Genomic DNA, 16483 nt, shown 5'->3' with positions numbered 1-16483 from the left:
GGGGTGGGCAAAAGAGGGCGATGCCTTATAACGATGACTTGGTTGTACTGATTGCTGGGAAAATAAAAAAAACCTTAGAAAGATGCCACCGTCCTGTGTGCTCACAATAAGAGCTCATATGTCATGGCTCACTTGACTTTACGAGAATATACCTAATTTTTATTTTGAGCTGTGTCATCTTCTTGGAGCTGGGGGAGGAAAGAAAAATAATGATTAATACATTTGTGTTACAGTTAGCATACAGTGTACATTGAAGGCATATCTCACCTCCCTCTCAAGTTTTTTTATTTCAAGGTCCAGTTTCCTAATTGTCCTCTTTTTTATTTCGGACTCCAGTGCAAGATTTTCCATCTTTTTCTTCTTGTACTGAATGTCTATGTCTGCCAGTTCTATTTGGCGCCGGAGGTGGTTGCCATACAACTTTCTGATAGCTTGTGAGCTCTGTGAACACAATACAATTAGCGCAGCTGGAATTTGGCAGGATGTGGTGTCCTTTTATTAATACGCACTATGTTGCCTGGCTGGTTTTCCCACTGTATAGCATCTGGGTCCTGTAAAAGAAATTAGATTTTTTGATTTTGATGAGGACTCCTCACCATTGTAGAGTAAATAGTACTTTCACAGTCTTAACATGATACCTCATGCCTTCTGGAATCCAGAGAGATGGTCTCCTCCTCATCATCGTCTCCATCATGTGCTGTTGCTGCTGCACTGGGGCCTTCACCCTATCACATTTAATCGGATTCATATTGAAGCTAGTAGACAAGACATGCCAGGCCTACAGTATGCCTTTGATGGAGTACTCACTGGATCAGCATCGTCTGGTGCTTGTGCTGGTGGCTCTAACAGGAACACAGTGCTGCCAGACACTGCAAGGCAATAGGTAAACCAAAGTCAGACAGTCCAAATTGATTCAATATGAATGTGGTTGTATCCCATGTAGAGATGGAAGGACATACCTTGAATGAAGCGGGTGGCATCTTGGGAGGAACCTATGCTCGTCTCTTTCCCCCCAGGGATCCCCTCTAAGACGGGCCTGCCTTTATTTAGCTCCAAGGCCATGTCCTCTGCTGGGGTAAGGTCAGCCTTTGGTGACCCACCACCCGTGCCTTGTCTGTGGGTATTCTTTTTCACTGCTAAAACAGTACAGACAATGTGTGAGCAGGCACCTTCTGGGTACAATATATGCTTGTGCTTTGTTAAATATTAGTCAGGGACCATACCATTCTGCAGAATGTTCTTGTATTTGATTTTGACCTGCTGCCATGTCCGTTTTGGCCCGTTCATGTTTAATCTACACACACACACACACACACACACACACATACATTTAATGGAGTCACACTGCAAAAAATTACTTGGTATTTTTGTCTTGTTTTCAGTAAAAATATCAAAAAATTTATCATAGCTTTATACAGTGTGATGGAGTTACTTTACACAATTTCACTCATATCTGCAGTGCATTTCAATTAAAAATTTAACCGTTTCATAATTACAGTACAACTGCATTTTTGGAGATGTGAATTAAATATTTGAATTGTAATTGTGATGTTTCAGCGGAGCGGTGAGTGTGTAATTGTGCACTACTTACGCATTCAGGCGGTCTGCAATACTTTGCCACGCTTTTTCTCTTTGCTTTATCACTGTGGCGGTGTTGCCTTTCTTCTTAATTATATCTTTTACCTCCTCGTATGCCTCCATGAGGATTTGTGCTTCCGACGGGGAAAAGTACGCGGCTCTAGTTGCCATGGTAAATCAGTTAATCTGTGATCTGTGGCGGGGTCTATTTGAGTGAGCCGTGAGCGCGCACCTATCCAGGATTGGTTTCACCTGGCTTAATGAATCCGTGTCTGCTCATCCTGGCTTGGTCTTTGTGCAACCAATTAAGCCTGGACGCACATGTTTTGGCTTCATTGAGCTCAGCTGAGTCATTTATCCCGGATGTCTTAATTCTACTTTTGTGCAACAGGCCCCTGGTCATTGCGCTAATGCTAGCTAGCAATTGCGCTAATGCTAGTTTGAAACTTCCTTCAAACTGCACGCAGAGACATACAAATGGTATCCATGAGTTCATCTGACTCTGGGGGAAATAGATAAAGGGCTTCATTGCCAAAATCCTGAAGTATCCCTTTAAGATAACATCCTGCCAGAAGATATAAAGTTTATAGGAAGAGCCTTAAAAACCGCTCTCCAATCCGCATCTCGTTTCAACTTGACGGTTTTCTGCTTTCTTCAAGTGGAGGAAAATGAGTTTCATCTTCCTCTTTCCCCTACTTCTCTTCCTGTCCCGTGGACCTGAAACACAGTGGTAGTGTGAGTCCTAGTTGGCACCCTATTCCTTATAGTGCACTACTTTTGACCAGTGACCACATAGTGAGTGTAGGGAATAGGCTACCATTTCAGACACTCCCAGTTTATTCCAACAATAGCCGTTTCTACCAAGGCCTGTGTTCCAAATGGCACTATAACCTTTACAATGCATTACTTTTGACCAGGTCAAAGCTATGATCCCTTATTGATGTCACTTTAACAAGTGGATTTAACAATCCATTTCAATCAGTGTAGATGAAGGGGAGGAGACAAGTTAAAGAAGGATTTTTAAACCTTTGAGAAAATTGTGTCATGGATTGCAAGACAAAAGATTGAAGTACCTTGGAACAGGGTATAGTAGTAGGTGCCAGGCGCACCGGTTTGTGTCAAGAACCACAACGCTGCTGGGTTTTTCACACTCTACAGTTTCCCCGAGTGTATCAAGAATGGCCCACCACCAAAAGGACATCCAGCCAACTTGACAGAACTGTGGGAAGCATTGGTGTCAACATGGGCCAGCATCCATGTGGGGAACGCTTTCAACACCTTGTAGAGTCCATTCCCAGACAAATTGAGGCTCTTCTGAGGGTTAGCCCTGGTCCAGCTCCAGACTGGGTTAGCCCTGGTCCGGCTCCAGACTGGGTTAGCCCTGGTCCGGCTCCAGACTGGGTTAGCCCTGGTCCGGCTCCAGACTGGGTTAGCCCTGGTCCGGCTCCAGACTGGGTTAGCCCTGGTCCGGCTCCAGACTGGGTTAGCCCTGGTCCGGCTCCAGACTGGGTTAGCCCTGGTCCGGCTCCAGACTGGGTTAGCCCTGGTCCGGCTCCAGACTGGGTTAGCCCTGGTCCGGCTCCAGACTGGGTTAGCCCTGGTCCGGCTCCAGACTGGGTTAGCCCTGGTCCGGCTCCAGACTGGGTTAGCCCTGGTCCGGCTCCAGACTGGGTTAGCCCTGGTCCGGCTCCAGACTGGGTGAGGTCGTTAATTCACCATCTCAAATCAGAACACCGCCTCTGTCCTTCAGTGGAACAGCAACACCTGGGACCTCATGCAGGAGCTCTCACATTTTTAAACACTGAAGCTCAATTGTCTTTACCCGATTCCCTATAATCTCTATAATCTCTTCCTTGCCTGCTTCTCTAAACCTATTGGCGAGTGCCAGAGTGAAGGAACGTAAAGAGACACTAAGGCCCTTTATCTTCCCAGAGTCAGATGAACTTTTGGATAACGTTTTTATGTCTGTGTGTGCAGTTTAAAGGAAGTTGCTAACTACCGTTACCCATAGACTTCCAGTCATTGCGCTATCTGATAGCATGCTTCTTGTCATTGCGCTAACGCTAGTTAGCATTGGCGCACAAAACTACCTCCAACTTCCTTCATACTGGACACAGAGACATAAACATGGTGTCCACGAGTTCGTCTGACTCTGGGGAAGTAGATAAAGTACCGTCATTTCCGGACTATAAGCCGCTACTTTTTTCCCACGCTATGAACCTCGCGGTTTATACAATGACGCGGCTAATTTATTTTTATTTATTTTTTCACAAGATTCATGCCGCCAAAAAACTGAGCACCGTCACATAATGTGACGTAAATCGAGCGCGCTCAAACTTGCCATCATTCTGATTACGGTAGTCATTTTGTCACCCTCATCATGGCAAAGACACGGAGAAATGCATATGATGCAGCTTTCAAGTTGAAGGCGATCGATCTGGCTGTTGGAAAAGGAAATAGAGCTGCTGCACGGGAGCTTGGCCTTAATGAGTCGATGATAAGGCGTTGGAACTGTGCAGATCCGACTGAAAGCCAAAACAATCGCCACCGCAATGAAGTTTGACTTTCTTGGTAGGCTACTGTTTACTGCTATTTATTTTTTATTTTTGTTACAAGCCGTGTTTCGTTAAAGCCTATTTATTTTTGTTACAAGCCGTGTTTCGTTTAAAAGCCTATTTCTTTTTGTTACAAGCCGTGTTTCGTTTAAAGGCTGTGTAAAGTTCATTTGTTTCAATATACCGGTAGGCACTTGCGGCTTATAGACATGTGCGGTTTAATTATGTACAAAATACATATTTGTAAAAAATTCAGTGGGTACGGCTTATATTCAGGTGCGCTTAATAGTCCAGCAATTACGGTATCCCTTTAAGATCTTCTCCTCCAATGCATTTGGAGAAGGAGGTGTTGAAAGCTATACAAATAACATTAAATTAAGGTTCACCCCTGAATGACAGGAAGGAAGTTCTTCATTATACATTTGTACCTGACTGTCACTGTGCCTCTACTCTTTCCGCCCCTGTTGCCCCAAGGTTTCAGGGGAACATACAACCAAAACAAACAAAACTAAAACCATGAACGTTCGATTTTCTTTTCAGTGCATTAATTTCCTTAACTTTTCTTTGGCTTTATTTATTTAACTTTTTATTTCGATTCTGATATTGACAAAATATAACCGGTGCCCAAACACTTCAATGCTTTCACTACTCATACGACTGAATCCCAAAAAGGCTTCAATCCATTTCCTGTATGTGACTCGCCACCTATATTCAGTCTTATTAGGGCTGTCACCGACCCAAAAAAAGTATTGGTCGACCGAGAGGTGTCCTGTTCTTTCAACCAATCGATTGGTCAATGTTTAAACACACGTGTTAAATAATAGTAAAAACCAACTACAAATGCACTGAGCTTGTCTGATGCTTTAAGCACACTGTTTTATGAAATAATTAAGACACAAATGACTCAGTCATCCTTGCTCTCTTTACGTGAAACATATAGACATTCGCATGCATGTGACCAATACGGACCTGACCCATCATAATCACATAAACACATTTGTTTAAAACAAACTCAGAACGCAGTAACAGGTGACAGCAAAACGAATGGGGAGGACTTTGAAAAGAAACAATTGAAACGGGCCTAATGTTTACTGGTTGCTCAGGAGGGAAAGGGGAAGTCAGATCTGCGGAAGACGTTTGACTTAGTTGTGGAAACTACAGGAGATCAAATAGAAAGGTGTGTATATTGTAGGAGCAAGCATTGCATTAGTATTATGTGTGCCAAACAGGTGCTGTGATATTACAATATTAGAATTTTATGACCATTTGGAACAGTGTAGACAATACTAAATACGTGTATCAGAGTTTGTTCTATAAAACAGTTGCATGTATTCGTGAATTGCGGTTTATTTTATTATTTAGGCTAATTATTCAAAGCTTTGTTATGTAATTTAAAAAAAAAATGCTTGATTGCATTTCAAAGCATGAATATCTCATAAATGCTGTGTGATGGCATGAACTAATAAATAATTGATTGATACAGTAGCCTATATAAGTGTTGAACTCTAGTCCTAAGTAGTTACAGTATGAAGACTAAACAGGAGGGGCTGTTCGGCCTACAGCTTGGCGTTTATACAAGGATACTGTATACCAAGCCTGCTAATAACAACACTACTTATTATTAGAATGATCATCACAACAATCACAAGGAGATGAAGGAAATGGAGGGTATAGGAGTGAGAGCTGTGTGTATATTGTGTGTGACAATATTTGGAACACTAAATAAGTAATCTGTTTGTTCTAACAAAAATAAATGATAAAGCCTTTAACTAGGCAAGTTCGGTAAGAACAAATTATTATTTACAATGACGGCCTACCGGGGAACAAGTGGGTTAACTGCCTTGTTCAGGGGTAGAACGACAGATTTCTATCTTGTCAGCTCAGGGATTCAAACTTTTTTCGGTTGCTAGTCCAACGCTCTAACCACTAGGCTACCTGCCACACCTTATTATAGCAGAGCTTAAAAACAGACCAGTCTGTGAAATGATTTTTTCCGTTGTGTTGCCGTTGCATGAAGCCTGGTGCTCACAGAATCGGTAGGCGATTAAACACACAGGCAACCGAAGCAAGATCTGTTTTTTTTTTTTTTTGTAGATAATAATGGATGATTTATAAAGCCAGGCACATTTTAAGAGTTAGACTATTGATTATAGACGTAAATTAACTTGGTTTCCTCTGTCCTCAATTAGGCTAAGGCCAGGGCTGTTTCCTCGTCTCTGCTGCTGCTGCATCCGCCACATTGTTCTCAATCCCAATATGATGGTTAATTTAGTTATTATGCACCTTGCAATATAGGAAAAGGCAGCAATTCAATGGTACGCTGAAGATGGTTTCAGAACCACGGACAACGACCGTATCCAACGTGGGAGAAAGTGCTTTGTTATATAAATATATATATTATTTGTACATAATATAACCATATACACTTTCAGTATAATGTCTTTAAAGTGATGGTCTGTGCCGTCCATGTAGCCTCCGCGATGGTTTAGTCCACTGAGAGAGGCGTGAATCAAGACAGGTGCCATGACATTTTTTTTTTTCGGATGCTTAACTAAAGAAATCTTGGTCGACCAAACAATCGACCAGTCGACTAATGGGGGTCAGCTCTACGTCTTATTTAGCAAAATATGTTTTTTTTTTTTTTTTTTTGTACATTGGATAAAAGTAGAGATTTAGAGCTACAAAATGGTATATCATACACTGCAGTTGAGGAACAATGAGAGAGTAATTGTGCTTTGAAAGTCGATAAACTTGTAACCTCACTTTTGGTAAAAGGGCCTTTGAATGTTTTGGTACACCTACTGGAGAGCTCTTCTTTGTCTACATCCAATCAGAATTGTTCACAGCCTCTAAAGCTTTAGCCCCACCCATCTCTTTAAGGATTCACATGTGAGGCCATGTGCTAAACAGAGTGAGGTAGTGTAGTAAACAATAGTAGCAAAAAGTAGTAGTAAAAAATACACTATCTAGTCCTTGGCCTGTTTCCTAATCTGACTTTGTTGCAGGTCATGTTGTTCTTCACAGTACAACGTTTATTTGTCACATGAACAGGATACAGACTGTGTAAACGGTACAGTGAAATGGTGAAACGGTTACTTGCATAGTAGCAATATCAAAAATAGAAAGTGTCCATATGAAAATATTTTATTCATATTATATAATTATTAGAAGATGCTTACCCAGACACACTGGTCTAAATTGATGGGTCATGTGAAAGAAATGCTGTAACCCCCCCCCCCCCCCCCCCCCCCCAGCCACATCTAGCTGGATGGGTCACTATTGTCTAGACATATACACATGTTCATGAAATACAATAGATGACTGTAAATCACCTCCCAGACACATCTAGCTGGGTGGATGGGTCACTGTTGTCTAGACATGTACACATGTTCATGAAATACAAATGTAGCTAGACTCTTACCCGTATAAAAGGCTGAACGCTTCACGGCAGACTGGAACCATTTTCTCTCCATTTTGTTTGTAGTTACAGCTTGTTTGGCCCACTTTGTGTCAAGTCACACATGTTGTTGAGAGCAGTTATTCAGTATACCCTGTTCACCACATGGTCAATCTGCTGCATGTTATACCCTGTTCACCACATGGTCAATCTGCTGCATGTTATTCAGTATACCCTGTTCACCACATGGTCAATCTGCTGCATGTTATACCCTGTACACCACATGGTCAATCTGCTGCATGTTATACCCTGTTCACCATATGGTCAATCTGCTGCATGTTATACCCTGTACACCACATGGTCAATCTGCTGCATGTTATACCCTGTACACCACATGGTCAATCTGCTGCATGTTATTCAGTATACCCTGTTCACCACATGGTCAATCTGCTGCGTGTTATACCCTGTTCACCACATGGTCAATCTGCTGCATGTTATACCCTGTTCACCACATGGTCAATCTGCTGCGTGTTATACCCTGTTCACCACATGGTCAATCTGCTGCATGTTATACCCTGTTCACCACATGGTCAATCTGCTGCGTGTTATTCAGTATACCCTGTTCACCACATGGTCAATCTGCTGCGTGTTATTCAGTATACCCTGTTCACCACATGGTCAATCTGCTGCATGTTATACCCTGTTCACCACATGGTCAATCTGCTGCGTGTTATTCAGTATACCCTGTTCACCACATGGTCAATCTGCTGCATGTTATACCCTGTACACCACATGGTCAATCTGCTGCGTGTTATTCAGTATACCCTGTTCACCACATGGTCAATCTGCTGCATGTTATACCCTGTTCACCACATGGTCAATCTGCTGCGTGTTATTCAGTATACCCTGTTCACCACATGGTCAATCTGCTGCATGTTATACCCTGTTCACCACATGGTCAATCTGCTGCATGTTATACCCTGTTCACCACATGGTCAATCTGCTGCATGTTATACCCTGTTCACCACATGGTCAATCTGCTGCATGTTATTCAGTATACCCTGTTCACCACATGGTCAATCTGCTGCATGTTATTCAGTATACCCTGTTCACCACATGGTCAATCTGCTGCATGTTATACCCTGTTCACCACATGGTCAATCTGCTGCATGTTATACCCTGTTCACCACATGGTCAATCTGCTGCGTGTTATTCAGTATACCCTGTACACCACATGGTCAATCTGCTGCGTGTTATTCAGTATACCCTGTTCACCACATGGTCAATCTGCTGCATGTTATACCCTGTTCACCACATGGTCAATCTGCTGCATGTTATACCCTGTTCACCACATGGTCAATCTGCTGCGTGTTATTCAGTATACCCTGTTCACCACATGGTCAATCTGCTGCATGTTATTCAGTATACCCTGTTCACCACATGGTCAATCTGCTGCGTGTTATTCAGTATACCCTGTTCACCACATGGTCAATCTGCTGCGTGTTATTCAGTATACCCTGTTCACCACATGGTCAATCTGCTGCGTGTTATTCAGTATACCCTGTTCACCACATGGTCAATCTGCTGCATGTTATACCCTGTTCACCACATGGTCAATCTGCTGCGTGTTATTCAGTATACCCTGTTCACCACATGGTCAATCTGCTGCATGTTATACCCTGTTCACCACATGGTCAATCTGCTGCATGTTATTCAGTATACCCTGTTCACCACATGGTCAATCTGCTGCGTGTTATTCAGTATACCCTGTTCACCACATGGTCAATCTGCTGGATGTTATACCCTGTTCACCACATGGTCAATCTGCTGCGTGTTATTCAGTATACCCTGTTCACCACATGGTTAATCTGCTGCGTGTTATTCAGTATACCCTGGTCACCACATGGTCAATCTGCTGGATATACGACAGTCACACAGCTGCAGCCTCGTCCTGCTCTGAAGCCTTTACCCCGAGGCTCCATCATGTTGCACTTGACTTCTACAGTTCAACTATTAACGTTCAAGTTCCCTCTCTCCCTTTTCCCTTTTACAGGAGGTTTCCCAAGCATTCCTAGAGAGCCAGGTATTCCCAACCTTCAGATACAGTACAGTAACACTCAGGCTGCAGCCCAAACTATTCCCTATATTGTTCACTACTTTTGACCAGAGACTTAGGCCCTTTTTTGACCTTTGTGCCCTAGTCAACAGTAGTGCACTATATGGGGAATTTGGGACGTAGCCTGAGGCATTGGCCAAAGCCAGACACATAGGATCAAATGAACTCAGTGTCCCTCTGATCAGTGAGGGTGGTGGTGGGAAACATTACAGGTGGAAATACAGGTTGCCTCTAACTGCTGATCTGGGGTCAGATATAATGTGCTCCCAAATTGCACTCTAATGCCTAAATAGGGCATGACTTTGACCAGGGCCCCTTGGGGTCATGTTGGGATGTATCTATATGGTTATACTGTATAATATTCCCAAGGTTAAGTTAGTTATCTGATCCTAGAGCTGTGGTTAAGAGGACAACTTCTACCTCAAACACTGGCTAACCTTGTCTCCTCTGTATCTCCTTCTCTTCCTCTCCCCCTACCTCTCCTCTCCCCCCTACCTCTCCCCTACCTCTCCTCTCCCCCCTACCTCTCCTCTCTCCTACCTCTCCTCTCTCCCCTACCTCTCCTCTCCCCCCTACCTCTCCTCTCCCCCCTACCTCTCCTCTCCCCCCTACCTCTCCTCTCTCCTACCTCTCCTCTCCCCCCTACCTCTCCCCTACCTCTCCCTCTCTCCCCTACCTCTCCCTCTCTCCCCTACCTCTCCTCTCCCCCCTACCTCTCCCCTTCCTCTCCTCTCCCCCCCACCTCTCCCCTTCCTCTCCTCTCTCCCCCACCTCTCCCCTTCCTCTCCTCTCTCCCCTACCTCTCCTCTCCTCTCTCCCCTTCCTCTCCTCTCTCCCCTTCCTCTCCTCTCCCCCCTACCTCTCCTCTCCCCCCTACCTCTCCTCTCCCCCCTACCTCTCCTCTCTCCCCTTCCTCTCCTCTCTCCCCTACCTCTCCTCTCCCCCCTACCTCTCCTCTCTCCCCTACCTCTCCCTCTCTCCCCTTCCTCTCCTCTCTCCCCTTCCTCTCCTCTCTCCCCTTCCTCTCCTCTCTCCCCTTCCTCTCCTCTCCCCCCTCTCCTCTCTCCCCCCCCTCTCCTCTCCCCCCTCTCCTCTCTCCCCCCCCTCTCCTCTCCCCCCTCTCCTCTCTCCCCCCCCTCTCCTCTCCCCCCTACCTCTCTCCCCCCCCTCTCCTCTCCCCCCTACCTCTCTCCCCCCCCTCTCCTCTCCCCCCTACCTCTCTCCCCCCCTCTCCTCTCCCCCCTACCTCTCTCCCCCCCCTCTCCTCTCCCCCCTATCTCCCTCCCTCTCCTCTCCCCCTATCTCCCTCCCTCTCCTCTCGTCTCCCCCCTACCTCTCCCCCCTACCTCTCCTCTCCCCCCTATCTCCCTCGTCTCCTCTCGTCTCCTCTCGTTTCCCCTACCTCTCCTCTCCCCCCTATCTCCCTCCAGGTGGACAGTGCTATGTCTCTGATCCAGGCAGCTAAGAACCTGATGAATACGGTGGTGTCCACAGTCAAGGCTAGCTACGTGGCCTCCACTAAGTACCAGAAGTCCATGGCCATGCAGTCCCTCAACATGCCTGCTATCTCCTGGAAGATGAAAGCCCCAGAGAAGAAACCCCTGGTCAAGAGAGAGAAACAGGAAGATGGATCCAACAACAAGGTAATGAGAATCGTGTTGTTAAAGTTGATATCTTCTAAAAGGCGGAACAGCTCCGCTTGTTTCTCCCAGGTGTTATTGTTTTGTTTTTGAAAAGGAGAATATGAGCAATCAAATCAAAGTTTATTTGTCAGGTGCACCGAATCCAAAAGGTGTAGTAGACCTTACAGTGAAATGCTGAATACAACAGGTGTAGTAGACCTCACAGTGAAATGCTGAATACAACAGGTGCAGTAGACCTTACAGTGAAATGCTGAATACAACAGGTGTAGTAGACCTTACAGTGAAATGCTGAATACAACAGGTGTAGAAGACCTTACAGTGAAATGCTGAATACAACAGGTGTAGTAGACCTTACAGTGAAATGCTGAATACAACAGGTGTAGTAGACCTTACAGTGAAATGCTGAATACAACAGGTGTAGTAGACCTTACAGTGAAATGCTGAATACAACAGGTGTAGACCTTACAGTGAAATGCTGAATACAACAGGTGTAGACCTTACAGTGAAATGCTGAATACAACAGGTGTAGACCTTACAGTGAAATGCTGAATACAACAGGTGTAGTAGACCTTACAGTGAAATGCTGAATACAACAGGTGTAGTAGACCTTACAGTGAAATGCTGAATACAACAGGTGTAGTAGACCTTACAGTGAAATGCTGAATACAACAGGTGTAGTAGACCTTACAGTGAAATGCTGAATACAACAGGTGTAGTAGACCTTACAGTGAAATGCTGAATACAACAGGTGTAGTAGACCTTACAGTGAAATGCTGAATACAACAGGTGTAGTAGACCTCACAGTGAAATGCTGAATACAACAGGTGTAGTAGACCTCACAGTGAAATGCTGAATACAACAGGTGTAGTAGACCTCACAGTGAAATGCTGAATACAACAGGTGTAGTAGACCTTACAGTGAAATGCTGAATACAACAGGTGTAGTAGACCTTACAGTGAAATGCTGAATACAACAGGTGTAGTAGACCTTACAGTGAAATGCTGAATACAACAGGTGTAGTAGACCTCACAGTGAAATGCTGAATACAACAGGTGTAGTAGACCTTACAGTGAAATGCTGAATACAACAGGTGTAGTAGACCTTACAGTGAAATGCTGAATACAACAGGTGTAGTAGACCTGACAGTGAAATGCTGAATACAACAGGTGTAGACCTTACAGTGAAATGCTGAATCCAACAGGTGTAGTAGACCTTACAGTGAAATGCTGAATACAACAGGTGTAGTAGACCTCACAGTGAAATGCTGAATACAACAGGTGTAGTAGACCTTACAGTGAAATGCTGAATACAACAGGTGTAGTAGACCTTACAGTGAAATGCTGAATACAACAGGTGTAGTAGACCTTACAGTGAAATGCTGAATACAACAGGTGTAGTAGACCTCAGTGAAATGCTGAATACAACAGGTGTAGTAGACCTTACAGTGAAATGCTGAATACAACAGGTGTAGTAGACCTTACAGTGCAATGCTGAATACAACAGGTGTCGACCTTAGTGAAATGCTGAATACAACAGGTGTAGTAGACCTTACAGTGAAACGCTGAATACAACAGGTGTAGTAGACCTTACAGTGAAATGCTGAATACAACAGGTGTAGTAGACCTTACAGTGAAATGCTGAATACAACAGGTGTAGTAGACCTCAGTGAAATGCTGAATACAACAGGTGTAGTAGACCTTACAGTGAAATGCTGAATACAACAGGTGTAGTAGACCTCACAGTGAAATGCTGAATACAACAGGTGTAGACCTTACAGTGAAATGCTGAATACAACAGGTGTAGTAGACCTTACAGTGAAATGCTGAATACAACAGGTGTAGTAGACCTTACAGTGAAATGCTGAATACAACAGGTGTAGTAGACCTTACAGTGAAATGCTGAATACAACAGGTGTAGTAGACCTTACAGTGAAATGCTGAATACAACAGGTGTAGTAGACCTTACAGTGCAATGCTGAATACAACAGGTGTCGACCTTAGTGAAATGCTGAATACAACAGGTGTAGTAGACCTTACAGTGAAATGCTGAATACAACAGGTGTAGTAGACCTTACAGTGAAATGCTGAATACAACAGGTGTAGTAGACCTCAGTGAAATGCTGAATACAACAGGTGTAGTAGACCTCACAGTGAAATGCTGAATACAACAGGTGTAGTAGACCTTACAGTGAAATGCTGAATACAACAGGTGTAGTAGACCTTACAGTGAAATGCTGAATACAACAGGTGTAGTAGACCTTACAGTGAAATGCTGAATACAACAGGTGTAGTAGACCTTACAGTGAAATGCTGAATACAACAGGTGTAGTAGACCTTACAGTGAAATGCTGAATACAACAGGTGTTGTAGACCTTACAGTGAAATGCTGAATACAACAGGTGTAGTAGACCTTACAGTGAAATGCTGAATACAACAGGTGTAGTAGACCTTACAGTGAAATGCTGAATACAACAGGTGTAGTAGACCTTACAGTGAAATGCTGAATACAACAGGTGTAGTAGACCTCACAGTGAAATGCTGAATACAACAGTTGTAGTAGACCTTACAGTGAAATGCTGAATACAACAGGTGTAGTAGACCTTACAGTGAAATGCTGAATACAACAGGTGTAGTAGACCTCACAGTGAAATGCTGAATACAACAGTTGTAGTAGACCTTACAGTGAAATGCTGAATACAACAGGTGTAGTAGACCTTACAGTGAAATGCTGAATACAACAGGTGTAGTAGACCTTACAGTGAAATGCCGAATACAACAGGTGTAGTAGACCTCACAGTGAAATGCTGAATACAACAGGTGTAGTAGACCTCACAGTGAAATGCTGAATACAACAGGTGTAGTAGACCTTACAGTGAAATGCTGAATACAACAGGTGTAGTAGACCTTACAGTGAAATGCTGAATACAACAGGTGTAGTAGACCTTACAGTGAAATGCTGAATACAACAGGTGTAGTAGACCTTACAGTGAAATGCTGAATACAACAGGTGTAGGTAGACCTTACAGTGAAATGCTGAATACAACAGGTGTAGTAGACCTTACAGTGAAATGCTGAATACAACAGGTGTAGTAGACCTCACAGTGAAATGCTGAATACAACAGGTGTAGTAGACCTCAGTGAAATGCTGAATACAACAGGTGTAGTAGACCTTACAGTGAAATGCTGAATACAACAGGTGTAGTAGACCTTACAGTGAAATGCTGAATACAACAGGTGTAGTAGACCTTACAGTGAAATGCTGAATACAACAGGTGTAGTAGACCTCACAGTGAAATGCTGAATACAACAGGTGTAGTAGACCTCACAGTGAAATGCTGAATACAACAGTTGTAGACCTTACAGTGAAATGCTGAATACAACAGGTGTAGTAGACCTCACAGTGAAATGCTTACTTACAGGCTATAACCAATAGTGCAAAAAAGGTATTAGGTGAACAATAGAGAAGTAATGAAATAAAAACAATAGTAAAAAGACAGGCTATATACAGGAGGGGGGGCTATATACAGGAGGGGGGGCTATATACAGGAGGGGGGGCTATATACAGGAGGGGGGGCTATATACAGACACCGGTTAGTCAGGCTGATTGAGGTAGTATGTACATGTAGATATGGTTAAAGTGACTATGCATATATGATGAACAGAGAGTAGCAGCAGCGTAAAAGAGGGGGTTGGCGGGTGGTGGGTGGGACACAATGCAGATAGCCCGGTTAGACCAATGTGCGGGAGCACTGGTTGGTCGTCCCAATTGAGGTAGTATGTACATGAATGTATAGTTAAAGTGACTATGCATATATGACAAACGTATTCAACAACTTGGTGAAAACAAGAATACAATCTCTGCTGTTCTATCGCACATGCAATGATGTCCGAGGGGGGGGAAAAGTGTTTGTTGTTTAAAGTAATGTAGCGGGGAATGATCTCAGACGTGGTAGTTTCCCCGCTAACGATTCCAGCTTTAATCCCCTGCACAGTTCCCTGTCGGTGTCCATGACAGATAAGCATAGTCCTGGACTAAAAAGCTTTCAATGTGGAATCTCATTCCAGAACTAGGCTTAATCTGTGTCCGGGAAACCAGCCTTTATATATTTCTAATGTAAATTAAGTCTTTTTTTTTTATGACCTGTAAGGAGATTTAATGATGCAAGACATTTAAAATGCGATCTTCTCTTCTCTTAGGTCAAGAGGTCATCCCAAAAGAAGCACATCAACCCTGTCCAGGCCCTCAGCGAGTTCAAAGCCATGGATAGCATCTAGAGATGGACCAATCAGTTGGTTAGGGGGTGGTGAGAGGAGGTGGAGCTAGAGGAGGGTTGGGATAGCTAGCTAGGATGGTTGGAGCTTCTTTTTAGTCTGGTCACAAAAAAATAGAAAGAGTGAGAAAATAAGAATAGAATTGGTTGGAAATCATTCCTCCTTTTCCTTCCTTGGTCTAGTCAAGCTGTCAGGTTTGACGTTGCTATGCGGGCTCAGTAAGGCGGAACACGACTGCTTTCTGATGTTCTGTCTCTATCCTACCGTATGATGTCTCTAGTGGAAAACAAAGCAATTAGAAAAAGCAAAAGGGTCCTTTCTATTTCCCCTTGTTTTGATTTTATTCCAATGTTGGTATGAGAAGGATGGTTTCATTGATACTGTAAGATCTAATTCTGACAACTAATCATTTTGACCCCCCTGTCCCTCTACCCCTAACCTGTGATGTGACATGCCCCCATGTGTATTTTATAGAATTACATTCTAACATATATTTTACAATTGCGTGACCGGTGGGAGGGTATTGAATGGTATTCCACTATGTGCCGTATATAATGTGTAGATCAGATGGTCCTTAACACTCTAAACCGTCTCTATTGTCTCATTACTCTGGTGAAGCTTTGGGATTTTAGCTTTGATTACATACAAAAAAAATATACAAGTTGATTTTTCATTCTCAATGTGTTTCTGTCTAATAAAAGTTTGATATTTTAGTGTCGTATCACTTCATACTTATTATACACTGGTGTGTGGTTTCAGCCCTGAATGCTGATTGGCTGACAGCTGTTGTATATCAGACCGTATACCACGGGTATGACAAATACATGTATTTGTACTGCTCTAATTATGTTGGTAACCAGTTTATAATAGCAATAAGGCACGTCAGGGGTTTGTGATAAATGGCTAATATACCACGGCTAAAG

The 16483-nt window shown here is 43.6% G+C and overlaps 1 long non-coding RNA gene and 1 pseudogene across 1 annotated transcript; one reads left to right on the top strand and one right to left on the bottom strand.

Annotated features, from left to right (window-relative positions):
* LOC120042726 overlaps positions 1-16273 on the top strand; it is a 278307-nt pseudogene extending 262034 nt beyond the window's left edge.
* LOC120042730 lies at positions 396-857 on the bottom strand. The gene is made up of 3 exons (XR_005476231.1): positions 808-857; positions 639-725; positions 396-551 (listed from the first exon to the last, which is right to left on the bottom strand). It is a non-coding gene; the product is annotated as an uncharacterized LOC120042730 (long non-coding RNA).
* Positions 16274-16483: the final 210 nt, after the last annotated feature.

The sequence above is a fragment of the Salvelinus namaycush genome, unplaced genomic scaffold (assembly GCF_016432855.1).
Source record: "Salvelinus namaycush isolate Seneca unplaced genomic scaffold, SaNama_1.0 Scaffold76, whole genome shotgun sequence".
NCBI lineage: Eukaryota > Metazoa > Chordata > Actinopteri > Salmoniformes > Salmonidae > Salvelinus > Salvelinus namaycush.
The sequence above is the reverse complement of the archived record's forward strand: the minus strand, read 5'-3'. Positions and strand labels throughout refer to the sequence as shown.